Source organism: Nicotiana sylvestris, chromosome 9, assembly GCF_000393655.2.
Source record: "Nicotiana sylvestris chromosome 9, ASM39365v2, whole genome shotgun sequence".
NCBI classification, from domain to species: Eukaryota; Viridiplantae; Streptophyta; class Magnoliopsida; order Solanales; family Solanaceae; genus Nicotiana; species Nicotiana sylvestris.
Window position 1 is genome coordinate 60,228,931 of NC_091065.1, and position 27,326 is coordinate 60,256,256.

The window sequence follows — 27,326 nt, forward strand, 5'->3', positions numbered from 1 at the left end:
ATAATGAATAAATGATATGAATGGCATAGCATCACCCTTCGTGCTTTAACTCTCTTCCTCACTAAATAATAATGAATAAACGAGATAAATGGCATGACATCATCCTTCGTGCTTTCACTCTCTTCCTCACCATGTATTAATTGATAAATGAGATAAGTGCAATGGCATGACATCATCCTTTATGCTTTTACACTCTTCCTTTCCATGTAATGAGGATAATATGATTTCAGGAAATAAATAATATAGAGAATGAATTAACGTCAAATATGATGCCAAGATGCCAAACTTCAACTTCCAAAATACTCAGCAATTGCAAAATAAGCAATAATTATGCAAGGAATATTAAAAGAAGTAATAATCTAACCTAAGAATGGATATCATAATTAAAAAATACAATAAAACACAAGGAAGAAAGTTCCACTCGTATGCTTTAACCCAACAACAACACATAAGTACTCGTCACCTCATATATACGTTGTACCCACACATTAAACACATATAAATAGACTAACAAGTCCTAATCTCTCAAGTCAAGGTTAAACATGATACTTATCTCGCTCCGCAATAAAATTGAAGCTCAACCGGGGCCTTTCCTCAAAATTTCGCCTCCAAACCAATCCAATCTAACCAATTATAGTTCAAACAATTATAAATAAGCTTTAGAAACTACCCATGAGTGAAGATTCAATCTTTAGTGATTTTGAAAATAGTCAACACAAGTCAACCCCGGGCTCGCTTGGTCAAAACCTGAGATACGGACCAACACCCAATTTCCCATTCACCGCTGAGCCTGATTATGTGATTAGTTTTGAAATCTGACCACAACTTGAGGTCTAAATCTCTATTTACAAAATCCCCAATTTCTACCCAAATCCCTAATTTATACCATAAAAATCCTAGATTTAATGTTGAGAACTCATTAAATGTAATGGGTAATTGAAAAGAAATGAATTAAAGTCACTTACCAATGCATTTAGGAAGAAAGGTCTCTTAGAAAATCGCATCTAGGGTGTTTAGGGTTGAGAGTTTGTGAGAAATGAGCTAAAACACGTTTTCCCCCTCATTTACCCAGCTGTAGATATCGCAATTGCGATGATCGCAAAAGCGATCAACTCTTTGCAAAAGCGAAAAAGTCTCTGAGCCTGCTATTGTTGTAAATGCGATGAAATATCGCAAATGCAAACTAGGGCTATCCGCAAATGTGAACTATAAACTCGCAAATTCAAGTCTGCCCCATTTTTCCCAGAGTTGCTAATGCGAAAGAAACCTCGCAAATGCGAATAAACCCACTATCACATTTGCGGACTTAAGCAAAAGCAAAGCTGACCCATCCCTCACCAACATTGCATATGCGAGACCTGCAGACCTGATGCACTAGCATTCTCTCTAAGCTCAAAACACTCCGTAGCCTATCCGAAACTTACCCGAGCCCCTCGGGCGAAAAACCAAACATGCACACACAAACTTGCTCGCACAATCAAAACACCAAAAAACTTCTAGAAGTACGAATTAGACATCAAAATGAATGAAACTTTTAAAGAAATTTAAGAACTTCCAAATTTACAACTGGACGTCCGAATAATATCAAATCAAATCCATTTTACACCAAATTTTGCAGGCAAGTCATAACTAGTGAAATGAACCTATTCCAAGTTCTGGAACCAAAATCTGAGCTCAGTAACAAATAAGTCAACCTATAGTCAAATTTACAAATTCTTTAAACCTTCGAATTACTAGTTTAAAAAAATCATGTTAAATCAAGTTAGGGACTTCCGAATTTGATTCCGGTATACGCCCAAGTCCCAAATCACAATACGGATCCTCCGGGACCTTCAAAACACTAATCCAGGCCCGTTTACAAAAAATATTTACCGTAGTCAACTCAAATTATTTTAAAGGCTAAATTTCACATTTTCTTCAGTTTTTCCCATAAAAATATTCCGAAAAAGATATGGACTGTGCACATAAATCGAGGAAGGATAAACAGAGTTATTTGAGGTCCTAGAACACAAAAATGAAGTCTGAAACTCAAAATGACTGCGGACGCTGTCCAAGTATACCTCAAGTCTCCTCTGATAGCTAGATCCGAGCAAGTCTACTGAACGCCACTGGGACCAAATCCAAAATCTGCACAAGAAGTGCAGAGTGTAGTATGAATACAGTTGACCTCATGTACCCTGTAATTGTCGAGCCTAACCTCGACAAAGTAATGACGAGGCTAAAATGGGTAATTTACAATAACTTCTACGCAGTATAATAATAATGACAGGGAAGGAAAACTGGAAATGAAAGGAAGGCAACTAATTTATGAAAGAGAACGCAATTCTTCCAAAACAGAGGGCTCAGAATAATCGATCTTTTAATTTCATGAAACAATGTTGGAAACCAACACAATAACAACAACAAAAATAACATACACAATTGGTTGTGGTGCGCAACCCGATCCCACCATACACACAGAATCCTCCCTTATTTCACTATAACATCATTTATTAATATCAAGAATCACATATAAAATTTATTGTGGCGCGCAACCCGATCCCACCATGTCATTATAATTAATGTCATAATCCTCCCTTATTCTACCATATCATAATTTATCAATATCAAGTATTACTACACAACCGTTGCTGCATGCAACCCGATCCCACCATATCATTATAATCAATATCAAAATCCTCCTTATTTCATCATATCACAACCGTTGCAGCATGCAACTTGATCCATAAATAATTTCAGTAAATATAATTAATCCAATTGCTAAATTTACAAAAAATCTCTACGATTAAAGAATATGAAAGCAAATCAATGTAGTTGAAAGTTGGCGAAGGTCATCACAAGTTTCATTTATAAATGTGCTGAAAATTAGGTCAAATGTAGCTGAGCTTTTCTCCCAATATACTTGGAGTAACGGGATGATCCACCTGCCAAATTAAAGACCTATGAGTCTAGTTTCTAACTCATTAAACTTCTCGTAATACAACATCGGTGTAGAGAGATATTTACATATTCGCAAGACTGCACGGGAAGCCCTAATGGGACCCACTAGGTCGATGGCCGACCTTTAATTGTTTTTATGTCATTTTTGGGATGAGCTTTGCTCATTATTCGTCCTTCTTCCATACTAACACTCTCCAAACCCTCCCAAATAGTTCTCCACACAAATTTCAAAAAAACCCACACCATTATCCAACATCAAAGTAAGCCAAAGGTGAAGAATAACCCCTCTATGGTGTTGTTATGTAAATAAGGATGATGGTGAGCTAAGTTAAGCTTAGGGTTCGAATTTTATCTACTTCCTAAAGTATGTTGAACATCATTTTGATGGTGTTTAAGGTTAATTGCATGTTGGTTGTGGTATTGGTGTCACGACCCAAAACCTGACCCATCATGATGGTGCGTATCGTGGAACTAGGCCAGCCTCAACTCAAGCACCAACACAATAACAATAAGTTTGAAAACATTAACGGAAGCTTTTAACTGTTAAAGAAACTATCTGAAACATAAGAAATTTCAAGATAAGATATAGTCCAGCCCAAAACCAAGGTGTCACTGAGTGCATGAGTGTCTAAAGGATAACATAGTCTATTACAACATTTAAGGAAACAAACTGAAATACATCTGGAGAAAAAGATGGAGAGTCAAGGCATGTGAATGCCATGTAGATCCTTGATAGTCTCCTAATGCCTGAAGCCTCGATCAGCGACTGCCACTGGGACCAAAAGTGCCTGGATCTGCACACAAGGTGCAGGGGATAATGTGATTACACCAACTCAATAAGTAATGAGTCTAAACTGTGGACTGAAAGGTAGTGACGAACTCAACCTCAATAGATATAATAGAAACAACGTACATAAACGTAGGCATGCTTTCGGTTGAATAGACAACTCAAAGCAATAAGGTAAATGCAGATCTGAACAGTTTAAGATATGTAACTCAACTACCTCTACGTGCCAATGCACCGACTGTATGAAATGCGCAATGTAATCCCACTCTCAAGTGCTCAACCACTCGGTGCTGAATATGGCCATTCGGCCCAGGGAAATCCATCCCGGAACATATACAACACTGACTGCGAGTCACTCAGTACTGAGGAAAAAGGACAATCCATCCCTGAGGAGAAATCCATCTCCAGGTATATATATAAATACTCAACCATTTGGTACTGTATATGGCCATCTGGCCCAGGTAAATCCATCCCGGAACATACTCATCACTAACTATAAGTTACCTGGTACCGACATAAAAGGGTAATCTAACCCTATGGAGAAATCCATCTCTAGATATCAATACTTTGGACAAATCCATGTCCAGGGAAATCCATCCCTCAATAATATCATCCACACCCACTGGGGGTGTGCATACTCCAGAGGGGCTCTTATGGCCCAAGCGCTATCATAATCAATATAACTGCTTCGGTGTGCAGCCCGACCACATAACTATCATTCATAATCAGGCTCTCGGCCTCACTCAGTCATTACTCTTCATTCTAACCCACGGGCTCACAATGTCATGGAAACTAGCCCGGAAACAATGATATGCTAAGCCAATAATAACAACTGAGACTGAGATATAATATGAAATGCATTAATATGACTGAGTACAAAATAATAGTGAAATCAGTGAAATGACAGCAAGAAACGACCACTAGCGGTCCCAACAGTATTGGCGTGAAGCCCTAACATGATATCTAGCATGTTTTACAGTTCAATTACTTTATCACATAATGGAAACACGAATACCAACAAGAGAGAGTCATTAAATTGTGCCATGGAATGAACAAGGTAACAAATCTCACAGTGCACGCCCGCACGCCTGTCACTTGGCATGTGCATCACCTCAATACTAACCACATAACATGAAGTTCAGGGTTTCGAACCCTCAGAACCAAGTTTGAAAGCATTACTTACCTCAAACCAAGCAAAAATCCTACTCCGTAATGCCCTTGCCTCTTGACTCGTCCTCCGAACGCCCTAAATCTAGCCACAAGCAATACAATACAATTAATATAGGATAAAGGAATCAATTCCACAAGAAAAACACAAAATTCATAGCCAAAATCTGAAATCGGCTCAAACCCGGCCACCCGGTCTCACGTCTCGAAATCCGACAAAAATCACAAAACTAGAAAGCCCATTCACTCACGAGTCTACCCATACAAATTTCATCAAAATCTAACATTATTTGGTCCCTCAAATCACCAAATTACTCTCTCCAAAATCCCAAGCCCTAACCCTTTATCCACTTCAAAAATCCTACTAATTAGGTGGAAAATTCACGGGAAAACACCATAGATGATGATAATAGAGCTCAAGCAACTTACCTCAGTGAATGTACCTGAATCCCCTTCAAATATCACCCCAAAAGCTCCAAGGTCCGACTTGAAAATGGTGGAAATGAGCAAAATTTCGCGAAGTCTTCTATTTATAGGTTCTGCTGAGGCTTTTCGCACCTGCAGTTCAATATGCACACCTGCGGTGCTGCTTTTGTGCAACAATCTCCGCATTTGTGAAAAATCACTTAAATTCCCATCTCCGCACTTGCACTCTCTATCCGCTTCTACAACCTCGCAGGTGCAGAAAGACCTCGCTCTATCGGCCACTGCCAAACCTCCTCTTTTCCGCATCTGTGGGCAACTACCCGATTCTGTGGGCTCGCAAATGCGTACAACCAGTCACGCCTGCAGTCTTCCCCAATCCATCACACTTCTGCACCTGCGTCCATCCTACCGCACCTGCGGTATCTCACCTGCGGCAATACCCTCGCAGGTGCGATTACACTCGCAACATGCCATCTTCAACAATTCTCCAAACTTCAAACTTGATACATTAACCACCCGAAACACACCCGAGTCCCCCAAGACCTCAACCAAACATACCAACAAGTCATATATCAACATACGAACTTCGTTGAGCCTTCAAATCACTCAAAACAACATCAAAATACCAAGTTACCCTCGGATTCAAGTCTAAGAACTTCTAAACTTCCAAATTCCTCAAATGATGTCGAAACTTACCAAACCACGTCCGAATGATCTCAAATTTTACACATATGTCACAAATGACATCACAAACCTACTCCAACTTCCATAAATCCATTCCAATCCCGATATCAAATTTTCCCATGCCGACCAAAATCGCCAAAATTCTAACTTTTGCCAATTCAAGCCTAATTCCACTACAGACCTCAAAATCACATTCCGGACGCGCTCGTAAGTCCAAACTCAACTAACAAAGCTAATGGAAGCATAAGAATTCAAATATGAGATTGTTCACATATAGGTCAATATCCGATTGACTTTTCCAACTTAAGCTTCTTATAAAGAGACTAAGCATCTCAAATCCTCTACAAAACCACTCTAGACCCGAACCAACTAACTCAACATAACATAATATAGCCGAATAACACAAGAAGAAGCAAAAATAGGGGAAACGTGGCTATAACTCTCGAAACGACCAGCCAGATCATTACAGTTAGAGTGAAAGATTACAAGATATCACTTGAAAGCGGAAGATATGTTGTTATGCATTTCTATATGTTTATCAACTGAATTGGTGAAAAAAACATATAATACTTGAGATTGGAAGTGAAGATTAGCTTAAGTCACTTCTATGGTGTTGTATTGCCATTGACGGTTGTTGTAAGCTAAATGTAACTTGGTTTTTGACTTGAAACAACTGTAGGAGGTATGTATATTGTGTTCTTGCATGTGATTAAGGTTATCTTGATGTTGATTAAGTTAAATGGATGTACTAGACATGAACTAGTGAATAAAGTTGCTAATTAAGGATAACTGGAGTTGTGGATTGTTTCCTTTGTTATAAATATATGGTATAAGACTGGAATCATTGAGGAATGACTTAGTTATCATGTTAAAAATACTTTTATGTTGATGTAAGAAGTCTATAAGAGGTGATATGGGGTATATGGATTCCAATCGAAGCTTGCCGCTCATGGTGAAGTAGTTGTGACTTGTTGTTATTATATGGTGTAATGTTATTGATATTTATGTATTGCTGGATTACTCTGGTTGTTGTTGTTGATTTTCGGTATTGGAAGATCCCCTTATTACATGGGAGATGCTGTCAAATTTACATCAATAAGCTAATAGCTTAAGTTACGGACTTAACCTTTACTCAAAACTGATTTTGAATCTCTTTCTTCTATGGTAGATTTGAAGAGTTGCTTGGAAGTTATTAAGGACTCAATATGATTATGGTATATTAAGTCTATCCCTTATTTCCTTTTAGAGTGATCCATATGACACAATGAAACGAGCAAACACACAACTTTCGCAAATGACTCTATGCTTAGAAGTACTAGAGTTTCCTATGTTCTTGATTTCCCATGTGTCCTGTTATTATATCGTCTATTCATGGGTCTCAAAAAATACGTATGCTGATAAAATTTATTTCGTGATATTAACAGAAAGCATATTGATCGTATGAAATTCCAAGAGATCTTATTTCCTTACTTCATTATTCATTGCAGTCGTTTATACATGTGCATTGACCCATGACTAGATGGCATTATATACGCGTATATTATATGTATATGGGGTATAGTAAAAAGTTACGACGTTATATATGCACCACCACATGAGCAGTTGGCATACGTTGATGATTTCTCCTACTGAGCCCAAGATGACATAAGGAGATGCTCTCATAGGCTTGATGATGTCACGACCTAAATTTCCCACCGTTGGGACCGTGATGGCGCCTAACATTGAACTTGCTTGCCAACATTACTGATTTATTTACCTTTTACTTTATCTTATAGCAATTTACAATTTAACATAACATGAACAACGGAATAATAACGCAGAAGTAAGGAATTTAGCAATTTAACTGAATACTAATATGAAATCTATAATACCACTCTACGAATAACTGGTGTCACAATGTCATGAGATGTCTATGAATACTATAAACAGTGGTCTGAACAAGAAAATACAAATCTATCTCAAGAAATAGAAAAAACATAAGGAAATATGATAGAAGGGGACGCCAAGGCCTGCGGACAACTGCAGAAGTACATCGAGTCTCCATTGGACTGAAGGCAACAACCTCGATCTATGGTCCATAGGGTCCAGTACCGAAATCTGCACAAAAGAGTGCAGAGTGTAGTATCAGTACTACCGACCCCATGTACTGAGTAAGTGTCGAGCCTAACCTTGGTGAAGTAGTGACGAGGCTAGGATGCGACAACCACATAAACCTGTGCAACTAAATCATATATGAGAAGAAATAATAACAAAAATGAAACATAATAAGACGGGAAAAGGGGGAACATGCTGAGGGGGATATCAGGTTATGACAATGATAAAGTAAAGTGACAAAGTAAATATCAAACTTGTAGCAAAGGAAATAATAACATAGAAACAAGTGCATGGCATCACCCTGCTTTTACTCTCGTTCTCGCCATAGAAATCAATAGAAACGGCATGACATCACCCTTCATGCTTTTACTCTCTCATAATCATGGCATGGCATCACCCTTCGTGCTTTTAATTTCATTAATATGGCACGACTTTACCCTTCACGCTTTAGGACTCACAACATCGGCACAGTATCACCTTTCGTGCATTAACACTCACTCGCAATATCATGCACGGAATCACACTTCTTGCTTTACACTCTTCCTCACCCAAACAAATGCAATGATAATATCCTGACAAGGGAACCAACAATAGAAACATCAATAGAAATAATACCATCCCGGCGAGGGAGTCAACAATAGAACCAATATCATCCCGATAAGGGAATCAACTATAACCAATCTAATTTCAGCAATTACTTCACAAAATAAACCTCAACTTGAACCAATACTCGACAATGGTCAATTACCAAGAATTTATCAATGTCTTATTCCACAGTGATAATCATCAATTTAAGCATGATCAATACATAACAAGATCACAACAATCTTAATGTAAGACTCACGGTCATGCTTGACACCAATGAATAGATACTCATCACCTTACCTATACGTTGTACTCAGCACTAACACATAGCATATAAGACACAACACCTATTCCCTCAAGCTAAGGTTAGGCCAAACACTTACCTTGAATTCTACGGCCAAACTCAAGCCTCAAATATCGCTTTCCCTTTTGATTCTACTTCCAATTCAATTGTATCTAGCCAATATTAACTTATTCACATTAATTGAAGCCAAAGAAACCAACTCAAATGAAAAATTATGGATTCCCAACATTCTTCCAAAAAAATCAAAACTCGACCCCAGGCCTGCTTGGTCAAAACTCAAGGTTCGAACCAAAACCCGTTCACTCATTCACCTACGAGCCCAAATATGCAATTAGTTTCAAAATCTGACCCCAAATCGATGTCTAAATTCCCAAATTTGTAAAATCCCCAATTCTCTTAAAATTCCTAATTTCTACACTTAAAGAGCAAGATTTAGGCCTAGAAATCTAATAGGTGTTAATGAAAACTAAAAGAAATGGGTTTAAGAACACATACCTATAATTTGGTGTTGAAACGTTTCTTCAAAAACCGCTCAAGATCGGATTTTAGGGAGAGAGATATGAAATTTTGAAGAAATCTCAACCTAGGTTCTGTTTTTAATTCTCTGGGCAGACCTTCTTCGCGTTCACAAAGCTTTGGCTAAAAGAGCCATCGCATTTGCGAGATATGGTATGCATTCACAAAGGTTCACCCCCTGACATTCGTGTTTGCGAGCCAATCGCTACGTTCGCATGGAGTATTTTCCCCCTCCCCCAGGTCCCTGCCATAATGGCCTTCGCTTTTCGCGATAGCCAGGTCGCGTTCGTGAAGGGTAATGCCCCCAATGCTCCGCGTTCGTGACTTGTGCCTCGCGTTCACATAGAAGGAACTTCCTTCAGACAAATTTTACACTTTATGTTTTTGCGAACGCGGAGAAGAATGCACCTGTGTACCTGCAACAGCTAAGACAACAGAAATCTTTAAGTCCAAAACATCCCGAAACCTATCCGAAACTCACCCGAGCCCTCGGGGCTCAAAATAAAACATGCACACAAATCTAAAAACATCATACAAACTTGCTCGTGCAATCAAATAGCCAAAATAACACCTAAAAGTACGATTTTAGCATTAAAATCAAAGGAAAATCTAAAGAACTTTTAAAATTTTCATTTCACAACCGAGGGTCCGATTCACATCATATGAATTCTGTTTCTTACCAAATTTTATAGGCACAACTTAATACCATATTAAACCTATACCGGGATCCGGAACCAAAATATGAGCGCGATACTATCAAATTCAAACATCGTTAAATTTCCAAAAACTCTTATAATTTCAGTAAAACAATTTCTTTCAAAAATTCATTTCTCGGGATAGGGAACTCGAAATTAGATTTCGAGCATATGCCCAAGTCCAATAATTTCATACGAACCCTTCGGGACCATCGAATTAGGTCCGGGTCTGTTTACCTAAAATATTGACCGAAGTCAACTTAAATTCAATTTTAAAGGCCAAATTAGCATTTTCTCAAATTTTTCATATAAGGGCTTTCCGGATATACACCCGGACTACGCATGCAAATTGAGGTGAGACAAGAGGAGGTTTTTAAGGCCTCAAAAAATAAATTTGAATTTTAAAATAAGAGATGACCTTTTAGGTCATCACATTCCCCACCTCTAAAACAACCATTCGTCCTCAAACAGACATAGAAAAATACCAGAGTCGGGGAAAAGATGGGGATATCGGCTCCGCATATCGGAATCGAACTCCCAGGTAGCTGCCTCGATAGGCTGACCTCTCCACTAAACACAAACTGAGGGGTAACTCTTCGATCTCAACTGACAAACCTGCCGGTCTAGAATAGCTACCGGCTCCTCCTCATAGGCTAAGTACTTGTCCAACTGGACAGTACTTGTGATGAACCAAAAGGTCATTACTCATTTTGAAAGTAAATTCTGTGTTCTAAGACCTTAAAAAACCTCCTTTGGTCTCACCTAGATTTGCATGCATAGTTGGGGCGCGTTTCCGAAAAGTTTTTATGTGAAATCTAAGAAAAATAAGGAAATTGGCTTTTAAAATTGATTAAAGTAGACTTTGGTCAACATTCTTGGTAAACGGAGACGGACCCGTGATTCGATGGTCTCGTAGGGTCCGTAGTAAAATATGGGAGTTGAGCGAATGCCCCAAATTGAATTCCGAGGTCCCAAGCCCAGGAAATGAATTTTTAAAAGAAATTGTTTAACTAAAATTATAAGAGTTTTTAGAAATGTAAAGATGTTTAAAATTGATGGTATCAGGCCTGTATTTTGGTTCCAGAGCCCGGTACAGATTTTATATAATAATTAAGTTGAATTTGTGAAGTTTGGTAAGTATTGGAGTTCGTTTAGTATAAATCGGACCTTTATTTGAGAAAATGGAAATTTTGATGTTCTTGAGTGATTTCATGAATTTGAGGTTTAATTCATAGTTATTGATATTATTTTGATGATTTGATCGCACAAGCAAGTCCGTATGATGTTTTTAGGCTTGCGTGCATGTTTGGTTTGGAGCCCCGAGGGCTCGGGGTGAGTTTTGGATAGGTCGCAGAGTGTTTTGAACTTAGGAGCAACAACTGATGTGTTTCTGGTCTGCAGGCTTCGCATTTGCGAAGCCTGGCTCGCAAATGCGAGCTCGCATTTACGACTAACCATTGCATTTACGATGACTGGGTAGGGGGTGACCTTCGCATTTGCGATGCTCCATATCGCAAAAGCGACTTATCGCAATAGCGAACGATGGTTCGCATTTGCAAAGTTAATCGGGCAGGCCTACCTTCGCATTTGCGAAGCCTGGGCCGCCATTGCGAGTTCGCATTTGCAAACTTGACATCGCAAATGCGATATCTGTGCCTGTGTAAAATCAAACTTAGACGAAATTTTCTTCAATTTTCAAACTTCCTCCAACCCTAAGCTCTCTTAGGCGATTTTCCAAAGAAAGTTTCTTCTTCAAATCATAGGTAAACAACTTCTAAATTATTTTCTTCAATCTATAACATCTTTTCACATGATTTCAATTCAAAATAAGGGTTTTCATGGGGAAATTGGGTGTTTCTAGGTAGAACTTAGGATTTTTGATTTTTGGGGATTTGGACCTCGATTTGAGGTCCGATTTCAAAAAAAATTATATATTTGTATTTGTGGGTGAATGGGTAATCGGGTTTTGGTTTGAACCTAGGGTTTTGACCATGTGGGCCCGGGGTCGATTTTTGACTTTTTGGGAAAATCATTAGAAAAACTATTTTCATGCATTAGAATTGATTCATTTAGCATTTATTGATATCGTTAAGTAAATTGTGGCTAGATACAAGCGAATTGGTGGTGGAATCGAGGAGTAAAGAGGTAGTTGAGGCTTGATTATTTTTATGGCATTGATGTAAGTGTTTGGTCTAACCTTAGCTTGAGGGATTAGGAGTTGTGTCTTATTTGCTATGTGTTAATTGTTGAGTACGACTTATAGGTGTGGTGACAAGTATCTATACGTCGGTGTCAAGTATGCTTGTGAGTCTGATACTATGATTGATGTGACTCCATTTTGTATTGTCCATGCTTAATATGATGATTTCTAATGTTGAACAAGGCTTGCCAAAGTATTCTTGGTAATTGTAGAGCGTTGGCTCAAGTTGAGAATTTACTTGTGAAGTAATTGTGGAAAAGAGAAGAGAAAAGATTTTTGATATTGTATCCCTTGACGGGATGTTATTTCTCACGATATTGTTTCCTTTGCCGGGATATTATTGCTCATGATATTGTTTCCCTTGCCGGGATATTATTGTTAAACTATTGTTCCCCTGCCGGGATTCTATTGTGATTTTATTGATTCCCTTGCCCGAATTGCTTTGTGATTGTTGCTTGGATAAGGATGAGTGTAAAAGCACAAAGGCTAATGTCGTGCGTGATATTTGTGAGTGAGTGTTAATACACGAAGGCTTATGCCACGCCGATATTGTAAATGTAAAAGCACGAAGGGTGATATCGTGCCATGATATGAGTGATAATGCACGAAGGATAATGTCTTGCCATGATTATGTGAGGTAAAAGCATGAAAGGTTATGCCGTGCCAAATATATTGATTCTTATGGTGATAACGAGAGTAAAAACACGAAGTGTGATGCTGTGCACTTATCATTGATTTCTTTATTCTTGCTTATAGTTGAATTTTGGTATTCCGTATGCTTCTTTACTAAATTCCTGTATGTACATGATATTCCCCGAGCATGTTTCCCCTTCCCATCTTTAGTTGCTAGTTTCTGTCGTTATTACTTGCTGTATATGATATAATCGCACGGGTTTATTTGGTAGTCTTGTGCTAGCGTCGCCACTACTTCGCCGAGATTAGGCTTCACTCTTACCAATACATGGGGTCGGTTGTGCTGATACTACACTCTGCACTGTGTGTAGATCCTGGTGCTGGAGCTTTGCGATCATAGTAAGGTTGCCGCCTTCAGTCCATCAAGAGACCCAAGGTAGTCCTGCAGGCTTCCGCAAGCCTTGGCGTCCCCTCCCTATCTAGTTTTTCTTTTGTTCTTTACTATTTCAGAGACAGACATGTATCTATTTTGTTCGGACCCTGTTTGTAGTATTCTTAGATAGTCTGTGAGATTGTGACACCAGTTCTGGGTGGATTATGTTTATGGATTCATATCACTATTATTTTAAATTGTTATATTTTATTCTTCCACATTATTATTTTCGCTGTTTATAAAATGTTAACTCACAACTATTAAGAGATTAGAAAAGAAAAAGGGTAAAATAGTTGGAATAATTGGCTTGCCTAACTTTCACTAGTAGGCGCCATCACGACCCCCAAGGGTGGGAAATCTGGGTAGTGAAAAGTTAGTATCAAAGATCTAGGTTGCTTAGGTCTCACAATTCATGGACAAGCTTAGTAGAGTCTGAGGGATCGGTACAGAGACGTTTGTATTTATCCTCAAGGGCTACAGAGTTAGGAAAAACTTTACATCTATTCTTTCCTATCGTGCGACTTGAATTCTCAATGCTAATTGAATTTCCACTTTTTTCTTTTGCAGATGGTGAGAACACGTACTGCTTCATTAGCTGATCAGCAGTCCGAGCCCCTAGTAGCAGCTCCTACAAGGGGGAGAGGTCGAGGCTGTGCTAAGGCCCGAGGCAGAGGCAGGGCTCAGCCTAGACCTCGATCAGCAGCACCAGTGGCAGAGTCTCAGGTTGAGTTTGACGATGAGGTTCCAGCCCAGACAGTTCCAGCAGGACTAGCTTAGGTCCTAGAGGGGTTCATAGCCACCCCGGTACTTCAGGATGCTCTGGTCTATCTAGTGGGCCTTATGGAGAGTGTCGCCCAGGCAGGCTTGCTCGTTGTAGCACCAGTCGTCTCTTAGGCTGGAAGAGGAGCCTAGCCTCCTGCTACTCGCACTCCGGAATAAGTGGCTCCCCAGTTTTAGACTCTAGTAGCTCAGCCTGTTGGGGTAGTTCAGTCGGGTGCTGTGGCACAAACCGGCGAGGGGCCAGCCATGTCTGTTGATGCCTTCTGGAGGTTGGGCAGGTTCACCAAGCTTTTCACTACTATGTTTGGTGGTACATCTTCTGAGGACCCCCAGGATTATTTGGACAGCTGTCATGAGGTTCTACGGAACATGGGGATAGTGGAGACCAATAGGGTCGGCTTTGCTGCTTTTCGTCTGTCTAGATCCGCCAAGACTTGGTAGAGAGATTATTGTTTGGCTAGACCAGCTGGGTCACCAGATTTGAGTTGGGATCATTTCTCTCAGCTATTTTTGGAGACGTTTCTTCCTATCACTCAGAGGGAGAACTATCAGAGGCAGTTTGAGCGTCTCCAGCAGGGTTCTATAATTGTTACTTAGTACGAGACCAGATTTATTAACTTGGACCGTCATGCTCTTCTTATACTTCCCACTGAGAGAGATAAAGTAAGGAGGTTCATTTAGGGACTCGTTTAGTCTTTTCGATTGTAGATGGCTAAGGAGACGGGGAGCGAGATTTCTTTTCAGGATGCGGCCAATGTGGCTAGGAGAGTTGAGATGGTTCTATCACAAGAGAGTTGTCAGGGGTCTAACAAGAGGCCTCGTCATTCGGGCAAGTTCAGTGGTGCCTTATCTGGAGGCAGAGATTCTTTTGGTAGGGGACATTCTTCCAGGCTGTTTCATTCAGCACTTCAGGCTTCTCACAGTGCTCCAGGTGGTCGTGGTTCTCATATGCACTATTCTGATCATCTACCCTATAGTTCACCGCTAGCTCCTATCAATGCACCTCCACTCCAGAGTTTTCGGAGTGGTTATTCAGGCCGTCAAGGTTAGTAGTCTCAGCAGCCAAGGGCTTGTAATACTTGTGGTGATACGAGGCATATTGCTAGATTTTGCCCTCGAGCACCAAACAACTCTTAGCATCAGGGTTCCCGTGCCATGGTTTAGGCACCGACTATTCCACCGCCCGCTCAGCCAGTTAGAGGTGGAGGTAGAAGTGCTAGAGGTGGAGGTCAGGCCGCTAGAGGTAGAGGCTAGCTAATAGGAGGCCGTCCCAAAGAGGTAGTTCAGAGTGGTAGGGCCTAGCCCCGATGTTATGCTCTTCCAGCCAGGCCTGAGGCTGAGGCCTCTGATGCAGTTATCACAAGTACTGTTCTGGTTTGTAGTAGAGATGATTTAGTTCTATTTGATCCAGGATCTACATACTCCTATGTGTCATCTTATTTTGCACCATATCTGGTCATGCTAGTGATTCCTTGAGTGCTCCTATATATGTGTCTACACCAGTGGGTGATTCTATTGTTGTAGATCGTGTCCATCATTCATGTATAGTTTTGATTGGTGGTCTTGAGACTCGAGTAGATTTGTTACTTTTGGATATGGTTGATTTTAATGTCATATTGGGGATGGACTGGTTATCACCTTACCTAACCATCTTGGACTCTCATGCCAGGACTATGACCTTAGCCTTGACAAGTTTACCTTGTCTATAGTGAAGAGGGACTCCTGGTCATTCTACCCGTAGGGTTATCTCATATATGAAGGCTCAGCATATGGTTGATATGGGATGTTTAGCCTATTTGGTGCATGTTCGTGATTCTACTGCCGAGGTTCCTTCTATGGATTCTGTGTCTGTTGTTCGTGAGTTTCCTGAAGTATTTCCTTCAGACCTGTCGGGTATGCCAACCGACAGGGATATTGAATTTTGCATGGATTTGGCTCCGGGCACTCTGCCCATTTCCATTCCGCCGTATCATATGGCCCCGCCAGAGTTGAAGGAATTGAAGGAGCAGTTGTAAGACTAGCTTAATAAGGGCTTTATTAGACCTAGTATATTGCCTTGGGGTGCGCCAGTGTTGTTTTTGTTAAGAAGAAGGAAAGATCAATGAGGATGTGTATAGATTATCGGCAGTTGAACAAGGTTACAATCAAGAACAAGTATCCATTATCAAGAATTGATGATTTGTTTGATCATCTTCAGGGTGCCAAGGTATTTTCGAAGATTGACTTGAGATCTAGCTACCATCAATTAAGGATTAGGGCATCCGATGCCCCTAAGATAGCTTTCTGCACTCGGTACGGGCATTATGAGTTCTTGGTGATGTCGTTCGGATTGACAAATGCTCCAGCGACTTTCATGGATTTGATGAACTGAGTGTTCAAGCCTTACTTGGATTTATTCGTGATAGTTTTCATTGATGATATTTTTATCTATACCCGCAGTTGGGAGGAGCATGAGCATCATCTGAGAGTTGTTCTTCAGACTTTGAGAGATAGTCAGTTGTATGCTAAGTTTTCGAACTGTGAGTTATTGTTGAATTTAGTTACATTCTTGGGTCACATTGTTTCAGCAAATGATATTTAGGTGGATCCAAAGAAGATAAATGCAGTCAAGAACTGGCCTAGACCCGCATCAGCTATAGATATCCGGAGTTTCGTGGGTTTGGCATGCTATTACTGTTGGTTTGTGGAGGGGTTTTCATCTATTGCAGCCCCGATGACCAGGTTGACCCAGAAGGGTGCCCAGTTAAGGTGGTCAGATGAGTGTGAGGCGAGATTTCAAAAGCTCAAGATAGCTTTGACTACGGTGCCGATGTTGGTTTTGCCCATAGGTTCAGGGCCATATACAGTTTGTTGTGATGTATCTCGTATTGGACTTGGTGCAGTGTTGATGCAGGATGGCAAGGTCATTGCTTATGCTTCGCGATAGTTGAAGATTCATGAGAAGAATTATCCAGTTCATGATTTGGAGTTAGCAGCCATTGTTCACGCGCTGAAGATTTGAAGGCACTATTTGTATGGCGTGTCATGTAAAGTGTTCATGGATCACAAGAGTCTACAGTATTTGTTCAAGCAGAAGAAACTAAATTTGAGGCAGAGGAGGTGGTTGGAGTTGTTGAAAGACTATGATATCACCATCTTATATCATCCGGGGAAGGCCAATGTGGTGGCCGATGCTTTGAGTAGAAAGTTAGCTAGCATGGTCAATTTTGCATATATTCCGGTCGGTGAGAGACCGCTTGCTTTGGATGTTTAGGCTTTGGCCAATCAGTTTGTGAGGTTGGATGTTTCTAAGCCCACCGTGTGTTAGCTTATATAGTCACCCGTTCTTCGTTAGTTGAGCGTATCAGAGATCAACAGTATGATGATCCTCATTTATGTGTCCTTAGGGACAAAGTGCGACACGATGGTGCCAAGAAGTTTACATTAGGATATGATGGAGTTTTGAGGATGGAGGGTCGAGTTTGTGTGCCTAATGTGGATGGATGAGAGTTAATTTAGAGAAGGCCAATAGTTCTCAGTACACTATTCATCCAGGCGCCGCTAAGATGTATTAGGACTTACGGCAGCATTATTGGTGGAGGAGGATAAAGAAGGATATTGTCACATATGTGTCTCGGTGTTTGAGTTTTCAACAGGTAAAGTACGAGCATCAGAGACCTGGTGGTTTGTTCCAGAAGATTGAGATTCCTGAGTGGAAGTGGGAGCGTATTACTATGGACTTCGTTGTTAGACTCCCACAGACTCAGAGGAAGTTTGATGCAGTATGGGTTATTGTTGATAGGCTGACCAAGACAACACATTTTATTCCTGTGGCAGTTTCCTATTCTTTTGAGAGGTTAGCCGAGATCTATATTCGGAAGATTTTTCTTCTTCATGGTGTGCCCATGTCTATAATTTCAGACCAAGGTACGCAGTTTACCTCACATTTTTGGAGGGCAGTTCAGTGTGAGTTGGGCACACGGGTCGAGTTGAGCACAACATTTCATCCTCAGACGGACGGGCAATCCAAGTGTACTATTTAGATTTTGGAGGATATGCTCCGAGCTTGTGCAATGGACTTTGGAGGCTAGTGGGATTAGTTTTTGACTTTAGCAGAGTTTTCCTACAACAACAACTACGAGTCAAGCATCTAGATGGCTCTTTATGAGGCTTTATATGGTAGGTGGTGTCGGTTGCCAGTTGGGTGGTTTGAGCCGGGAGTGGCTCGGTTGTTGGGTATGGATCTAGTACAGGATGCCTTAAATAAGGTTAAGATCATTCAGGATAGGCTTAGTATAGATCGGTCCAGGTAGAAGAGTTATGCAGACCGTATGGTTCGTGATGTGGCATTCATGGTCAGCGAGCGGGAGTTGCTTCGGGTGTCGCCTATGAAGGGCGTGATGAGATTTGGGAAGAAGGGAAAGCTTAGCCCTAGATTCATTGGCCCGTTTGAGATTCCTGATCGAGTGGGAGAGGTGGCTTACAGACTTGCATTGCCACCGAGTTTATCAGTCGTGCAGTAGTGTTTCATGTGTCCATGCTTTGGAAGTATCACGGCGATCCATCCCACGTGTTAAAATTCAGCACCATCCTATTGGACAGGGACTTGTTCTATGAGGAGGATCCGGTAGCTATTCTAGACCGGCAGGTTTGTTAGTTGAAATTGAAGAGTTTCCCTTCTGTTCGTGTTTAGTGGAGAGGTCAGCTTGCCGATGTAGCTACCTGGGAGTCCGAGTCTGATATGCGGAGCCGATATCCCCATCTTTTTTCCGACTTAGGTACTTTTCTTATGTCCGTTCCAGGACGAACGGTTGTTTTAGAGGTGGATAATGTGATGACCTAAAAAGACATCACTCATTTTGAAAGTAAATTCTGTGTTCCTAGGCCTCAAAAAACCTCTTTTGTCTCACCTCGATTTGTGTGCATAGTCTGGGCGCATTTCCGGAAAGCTTTTATGTGAAATTTAAGAAAAATAAGGAAATTGGCTTTTAAAATTGATTAAAGTTGACTTTGGTCAATATTTTTGGTAAACGGACTCGGACCCATGATCCGACGGTCTCATAGGGTCCATAGTAAAATATGGGACATGGGCGTATGCCCGAAATCGAATTCCGAGGTCCCAGGCTCGAGAAATGAATTTTTGAAAGAAATTGTTTAACTGAAATTATAAGAATTTTTGGAAATGTAAAGCTGTTTGAAATTGATGGTGTCGGGTCTGTAAGCCACCTCTCCCACTCTATCAAGAATCTCAAAAGGACCGATGAATCTAGGTCTTAGCTTGCCCTTCTTCCCAAATCTCATCACTCCCTTCATGGACGACACCCGAAGCAACACATGCTCTCCGACCATAAATGCCACATCACGAACCTTGCAATCAGCATAACTCTTCTGCCTGGACTGACCTGTACGAAGCCTATCCTGAATAATCTTAACCTTATCCAAGGCATCCTGTACTAAGTCTGTACCTAACATCTGAGCCTATCCAGGCTCAAACTATCCAACCGGCGATCGACACTGCCTACCATATAATGCCTCATAGGGAACCATCTGAATGCTCGACTGATAACTGTTGTTATAGGCAAACTCTGTTAATGGAAAGAACTGATCCTAAGGACCTCCAAAGTCAATATCATATGCTCGGAGCATATCCTCCAAAATCTGAATAGTACGCTTGGACTGTCCGTCCGTCTGAGGATGAAATGTTGTGCTCAACTCGACCCGTGTACCCAACTCACACTGTACTACCCTCTAGAAATGCGAGGTAAATTGCGTACCTCGGTCAAAAATGATAGACACGAGCACACCATGAAGATGAACAATCTCCCTAATATAGATCTCAGCCAATCGCTCCGAATAATAGGAAACTGCCACAGGAATGAAATGCACTGACTTGGTCAGCCTATCCACAATAACCCATACTGCATCGAACTTCCTCTAAGTCCGTGGGAGTCCAACAACGAAGTCCATAGTAATACACTCCCACTTCCACTCAGGAATCTCAATCTTCTGGAACAAACCACCAGGTCTGTGATGCTCGTACTTCACCTGCTGACAATTCAAACACCGAGCTACATACGCAACAATATCCTTCTTCATCCTCCTCTATCGATAATGCTGCTGCAAATCCTAATACATCTTAGCGGTGCCCGGATGAATATAGTACTGGGAACTATGGGCCTCTTCTAGAATCAACTCACGAAGTCCATCTACATTAGGCACACAAATACGACCCTGCATCTTCAAAACTCCATCATCTCCAACTGTAACCTGCTTGGCACCCCATGCCGCACCATGTCCCTAAGGACAAGCAAATGAGGATCATCATACTACCGATTTTGGATACGCTCAAATAATGAAGAACGAGTGACTGTGCAAGCTAGAGCACGGCTGGGCTCAGAAACATCCAACCTCACAAACTGATTGGCATAAGCCTGAACATCCTAAGCAAGCGGTCTCTCACTGACCAGAATATACGCAAGGCTGCCCATACTAGCTGACTTCCTACTCAAAGCATCAACCACTACATTGGCCTTCCACGAATGATACAAGATGGTGATATCATAGTCTTTCAATAGCTCCAACCACCTCCTCTACCTCAAATTTAGATCCTTCTACTTGAACAAGTATTGCAAACTCTTGTGATATGTGAACACCTCACACGACAAGCCATATAAATAATACCTCCAAATCTTCAATGCTTGAACAATGGATACTAGCTCCAAATCATGAACTGGATAATTCTTCTCATGGATCTTCAACTGTCGCGAAGCATATGCAATAACCTTGCCATTCTACATCAACGCCGCACCAAGTCTAATACGAGATGCATCACAATACACTGTATATGGCCCTAAACCTGTAGGCAATACCATCATCGGAACCGTAGTCAAAGATGTCTTGAGCTTATGAAAGCTCACCTCACACTCACCCGACCACCTGAACTGGGCACCCTTCTGAGTCAACCTGGTCACCGGAGCTACAATAGACGAAAGCACCTCCACAAACCAACGGTAATAGCCCGCCAAACCCAAGAAACTATGGATCTCTGTGGCTGATATGGGTCTAGGCCAGTCCTTGACTGCCGAAATCTTCTTAGGATCCACCTGAATACCCTCTGATAATACAACATGACCCAAGAATGCAACTGAACTCAACTAAAACTCATATTTCGAAAACTTAGCATATAACTGACTATCCCTCAAAGTCTGAAGAACGACTCAAAGATGCTGATCGTGCTCCTCCCCACTGCGGGAATAGATCAAAATATCATCAATGAAGTCAATCACGAAGGAATCCAAATAAGGATTGAACACTCGGTTTATCAAATTCATGAAAGTTGCTGGGGCATTTGACAACCCAAATAATATCACTAAGAACTCGTAATGCCCGTACCGAGTGCGAAAAGCTATCTTAGGGACATCAGATGCCCTAATTCTCAACTGATGGTAGCTAGACCTCAAATCAATCTTCAAAAATACCTTGTCACCCTGAAGTTGATCAAACAAATCATCAATCCTCGACAATGAATACTTGTTCTTGATGGTGACTTTGTTCAACTGCCGATGTTATATGCACATCCTCATCAATCCATCCTTGTTCTTAACAAACAACACTGGTACACCCCAAGGCGAGACACTAGGCCTTATAAAGCCTTTATCAAGCAAGTCTAGCAACTGTTCTTTCAATTCTTTCAACTCTGGCGGGGCCATACGATATGGCAGAATAGAAAGGGCTAAGTGCCCGAAGCCAAATCAATGCAAAAGTCAATATCCATGTCGGGTGGTATACCCGGAAAGTCTTCAGGAAATTCCTCTGGAAACTCACGGAAAACGGGCACAAAATCTATAAAAAGAACCTAAGCACTAGAATCACGAACATACGCCAAATAGGCCAAACATCCATATGTCGAGCCTTCATATATGAGATAACCCTACTAGTAGAATGACCAGGAGTCCCTCTCCACTCCCAACGAGGCAACCCCGGCAATACTAAGGTCACGGTCCTGGCATGACAGTCCAATATAGCATGATAAGGTGATAACCAATCCATCCCCAAAATGACATCGAAATCCACCATATCGAGAAGCAGGAGATCTACGGTAGTCTCAAGACCCCAATAACAACCACACATAAACGATAGACACGATCTACCACAATAAAATTACCCACCACTATAGACACATCTGTAGGAGCACTCAAAGAATCACGAGGCATAACCAAATAAGGGCAAAATAAGATGACACATAGGAATATGTGGGCCCTAGATCAAATAGAACTGAGGCATCTCTACTGCAAACTGAAACCTTACCTGTGATAACTGCATCGGAGGCATCAGCCTCGGGTCTGGATGGAATAGCATAACATCGGGGCTGGGACCTACCACTATAAATTACATCCCAAGGATGGCCTCCTGCTGGCCGGCCTCCACCTCTAGCTGTCTGACCTCTACCTCTAACAGTCTGACCTCCACCTCTAACGGCCTAACCTCTACCTCTAACACCTCGACCCCTACCTCTAGCTCGCTAAGTGGGCGGTAGAACACCCGGTGCTGAAACCATAGAGCGAGAACCCTGGTGCTGAGAACTACTCGAAGCTCAAGGGAAAAACCTAGAATGTGCCTCGTATTGCCACAAATATAACAAGCCCTTGGCTGCTGGGACTGCTGACCCTAAAACAGACACTGACGGCCTGAGTAGCCACCCTGAAAACTCTTGAGCAGCGGTGCACTGATAGTAGGTGGTGGTTCACTATAGGGCAACTGATTAGAATACTACATATTAGAACCACAGCCACCTGGAGCACCGTGAGAAGCCTGAAGTGCTGAATGAAACAGCCTAGAAGGATGGCTCTTACTAAAAGAATCCCTGCCTACAGATGAGGTACCACTGAACCTGCTAGAATGATGGGGCCTCTTGTTAGACACCTGACCACTCCCCTGTAATAGAACCATCTCAACTCATCTGGCCACATCGGCTGCATCCTGGAAAGAAATCTCACTCCATGTCTCCTTAGCCATCTACATCTGATAGGCTGAGCTAGTCCCTCAATAAATCTCCTCACCCTCTCTCTCTTGGTGGAAAGTATAATAATAGCATGATGGGCCAAGGTAATAAATCTGGTCTCGTATTGAGTGACAGTCATAGAACCCTGTTGGAGACGCTCAAACTACCTCCGATAGTCCTCCCTCTAAGGGATAGGAAGAAACTTCTCTAGAGATAACTGAAAGAACTGATCCCAAGTCAAAGCCGGTGACCAAGCTTGTCTGGCAAAACAATAATCTCTCCACCAAGTCTCGACGAAACATGAGAGATGAAAAGCAGCAAAGTCGACCCCATTGGTCTCCACTATCCCCATGTTCCGTAGAACCTCATGACAGCTGTCCAAATAGTCTTGGGGATCCTCTAAAGATGTACTGCCATAGGTAGTAGTGAAGAGCTTGGTGAACCTGTCCAACCTCCACAAATCATCGGCAGAAATAACTGCCCCATCACCGGTCTGAGCTACCACACCCGGCTAAACTACTCTAACTGGCTGAGCTGCTGGAGTCTGAAACTAAGGATCCATCTACTCTAGAGTGCGAGTAGCAGGACTCTGTGCTCCTCTCCCAACCTAGGAGATGGTTGGTGCTACAGGAAGTAAGCCTGCTTGAGCGACAATCTCCATAAGGCCTACTAGACGGACTAGAGCATCCTAGAGTACTGGGTAGCGATGAATCCCTCTGGGACCTGAGCTGGGCCTGCTAAAACGGTCTGAGCTGAAGCCTCCTCCTCAAACTCTACCTAAAGCTCCGCCGTTGGTGTTGCTGCTCTAGGCTGAGCCTTATCCCTTCCTCGGTCCCTAGCACGACCTCGACTTCATCCTTTGCCCCTTGTAGAAGTTTCAACGGGGGGGGGGGGGGCTACTGATCAGCGGATAAAGAAGCATGTGTTCTCTCCATTTGCAAAAGAACAGAGTAGAAGTTCAATAAGTATTGAGAAATCAAATCGCACGACAGAGAAGAATAGATGTGAAGTCATTCCTAAACTATGTAGCCTCTGGGGGATAAGAGTAGACGTTTCCATACCGATCCCTCAGACTCTACTAAGCTTGTCCGTAAATTGTAAGACCTAATCAACCTAGAGCTCTGATACCAACTTGTCACGACCCGAATTTCCCACTGTCGGGACCGTAATGGCACCTAACATTGAACCCGCTAAGCAAACCAACGTTACTGATTTGTTTACCTTTTTACTTTATCTTTTAGTTATTTAAAATTTATTATAACATAAACAGCGTAATAATAATGCGGAAGTACAAAATTTAACAATTTAACTGAATAATAATACGAAATCCATAATACCACTCTACCCAGAACTGGTGTCATAATGTCACGAATTGTCTACAAATACTACAAACAGTGGTCTGAACAAGCAAGTTCAAATCTGTCTCAGAAATAGATAAGACAGAAGGAAATATGATAAAAGGGGATGCCAAGGCCTGCGGACGCCTGCAGAACTACCTTGGGTATCCCTGGACTGATGGCATCAACCACGATCTACGGTCCGTATGGGTCCAGTACTGGGATCTGCACAAAAAAGTGCAGAGTGTAGTATCAGTACAATTGACCCCATGTACTGAGTAAGTGTCGAGCCCAGCCTAGGCGAAGTAGTGACGAGGCTAGGACGCGATAACCACATAAACCTGTGCAACTAAATCATATACGAGAAGCAATAATAACCAAGAATGAAACATAATAGATGGGAAAAAGGGGAACATGCTGAGGGGAATATTAGGTTAGGACAATGATAAAGTAAAGCGACAAGGTAAATATCAAACTTGAAGCGACGGAAATAATAACACAGAAACAAGTGCACGACATCACCCTTCGTGATTTTACTGTCGTTCTCATCATAGAAATCAACAGAAATGGCACGACATCACCCTTTGTGCTTTTACTCTCTCATAATCATGGCACGACATCACCGTTCATGCTTTTAATTTCATTAATATGGCATGGTATCACCCTTCGTGCTTTAACACTCACAACACCGGCACAGCATCACCTTTCGTGCATTAACACTCACTCACAATATCATGCACGGCATCACCCTTTGTGCTTTACACTATTCCTCACCCAAACAAATGAAATAATAACATCCCGGCAAGGAAATCAACAATAGAAATATCAATAGAAACAATATCGTCTCGGCAAGAGAGTCAACAATAGAAACAATATCATCCCGGCAAGGGAATCAGCTATAACTAATCTAATTTCAACAGTTACTTCACAAAATAAACCTCAACTTGAACCAATACTCGACAATGGTCAATTACCAAGAATTTATCATAAGTCTTGTTCCACAATGCTAACCATCAATTTAAGCATGATCAATACATAATAAGATCAGAACAATCTTAATATAAGACTCACGGGCACGCTTGACACCAACGTATATATACTCGTCACCTCACCTATACGTCGTACTCAAAACTAACAAATAGAAAATAAGACACAACACCTATTCCCCCAAGCTAAGGTTAGGCCAAACACTTACCTCGAATTCCACGGCCAAACTCAAGCCTCAAATACCGCTTTCCGCTTTGATTCCACTTCCAATTCAATTATATCTAGCCAATATTAACTTATTAACATTCATTGAAGCCAAAGAAACCAACTTAAATGAAAAATTACATATTTCCCAACATTCTTCCTAAAAAAATCAAAACTCGACCCCGGGCTCGCTTGGTCAAAACTCAAAGTTCAAACCAAAACCCATTCACCCACGAGCCCAAATATGCAATTAGTTTTGGAATCTGACCCCAATCGAGGTCTAAATTTCAAAATTTGTAAAATCGCCAGTTCTCTTAAAATCCCTAATTCCTACTCTTAAAGAACAAGATTTAGGCCTAGAAACCTAATGGGTGTTGATGAAAAATGAAAGAAATGGGTTTAAGAACACATACCTATGGTTTGATGTTGAAACCTTTCTTCAAAAATCGCCCAAGGTTAGATTTTAGGGAGAGAGATATGAAATTTTGAAGAAATCCCGACCAAGGTTCTGTTTTTAATTCACTGGGCAGACCTTCTTCTCCCTCACAAAGGGTCTGTCGTGTTCGTGAAGCTTTGGCTAAATGAGCCTTTACGTTCGCGAGATACTGCATGCGTTCGTGAAGGTTCACCCCCATGACCTTCGCGTTCGCGAGCCAATCGCCGCATTTGCATAGAGTATTTTCCCCCTCCCCCAGGTCCCTGCCATAATGGCCTTCACGTTCGCGATATCCAGGTCGCATTCGCGAAGGGTAACGCCCCCAATGCTCCGTGTTCACGACCTGAGCCTCACGTTCGCGTAGAAGGAATTTCCTTTAGACAAATTTTACACTTCGTGTTTGCGAGTGTTCCTTCATGAACGCGAAGAAGAAAGCACCTGTATACCTGCAACAGCTAAGACAACAGAAATCTTTAAGTCCAAAACATCCCGAAACCTATCCGAAATTCACCCGAGCCCTCGGGGCTCAGAACCAAACATGCACACAAACCTAAAAACATCATATGGACTTGCTCGCGTGATCAAATCGTAAAAATAACACCTAGAACTATGAGTTCAGCATCAAAATCAAAGGAAAATCTCAAGAACTTTTAAAATTTCCATTTCACAACCGAGGGTATGATTCATGTCATATGAATTTCGTTTCTTACCAAATTTTACAAGCACAATTTAAATACCATATTAAACCTGTACCAAGATCCGAAACTAAAATACGGGCCCGATACTATCAAATTCAAACATCGTTAAATTCCAAAAAACTCTTATAATTTCAGTTAAACAATTTCTTTCAAAAATTCATTTCTCTAGCTTGGGACATCAGAATTTAATTTCGGGAATACGCCCAAGTCCTATATTTTCCTACGGATCCTCAGGTACCATCGAATCATGGGTCCGAGTCCATTTACCCAAAATGTTGACCGAAGTCAACTTAAATTTAATTATAAAGGAAAAATTAGCATTTTCTCAAATTTTTCACATAAGGGCTTTCCAGATATACCCGCGGACTGCACACACAAATTGAGGTGAGACAAAAGGAGGTTTTTAAGGCCTCGGAACACAAATATGACTTTTAAAATAA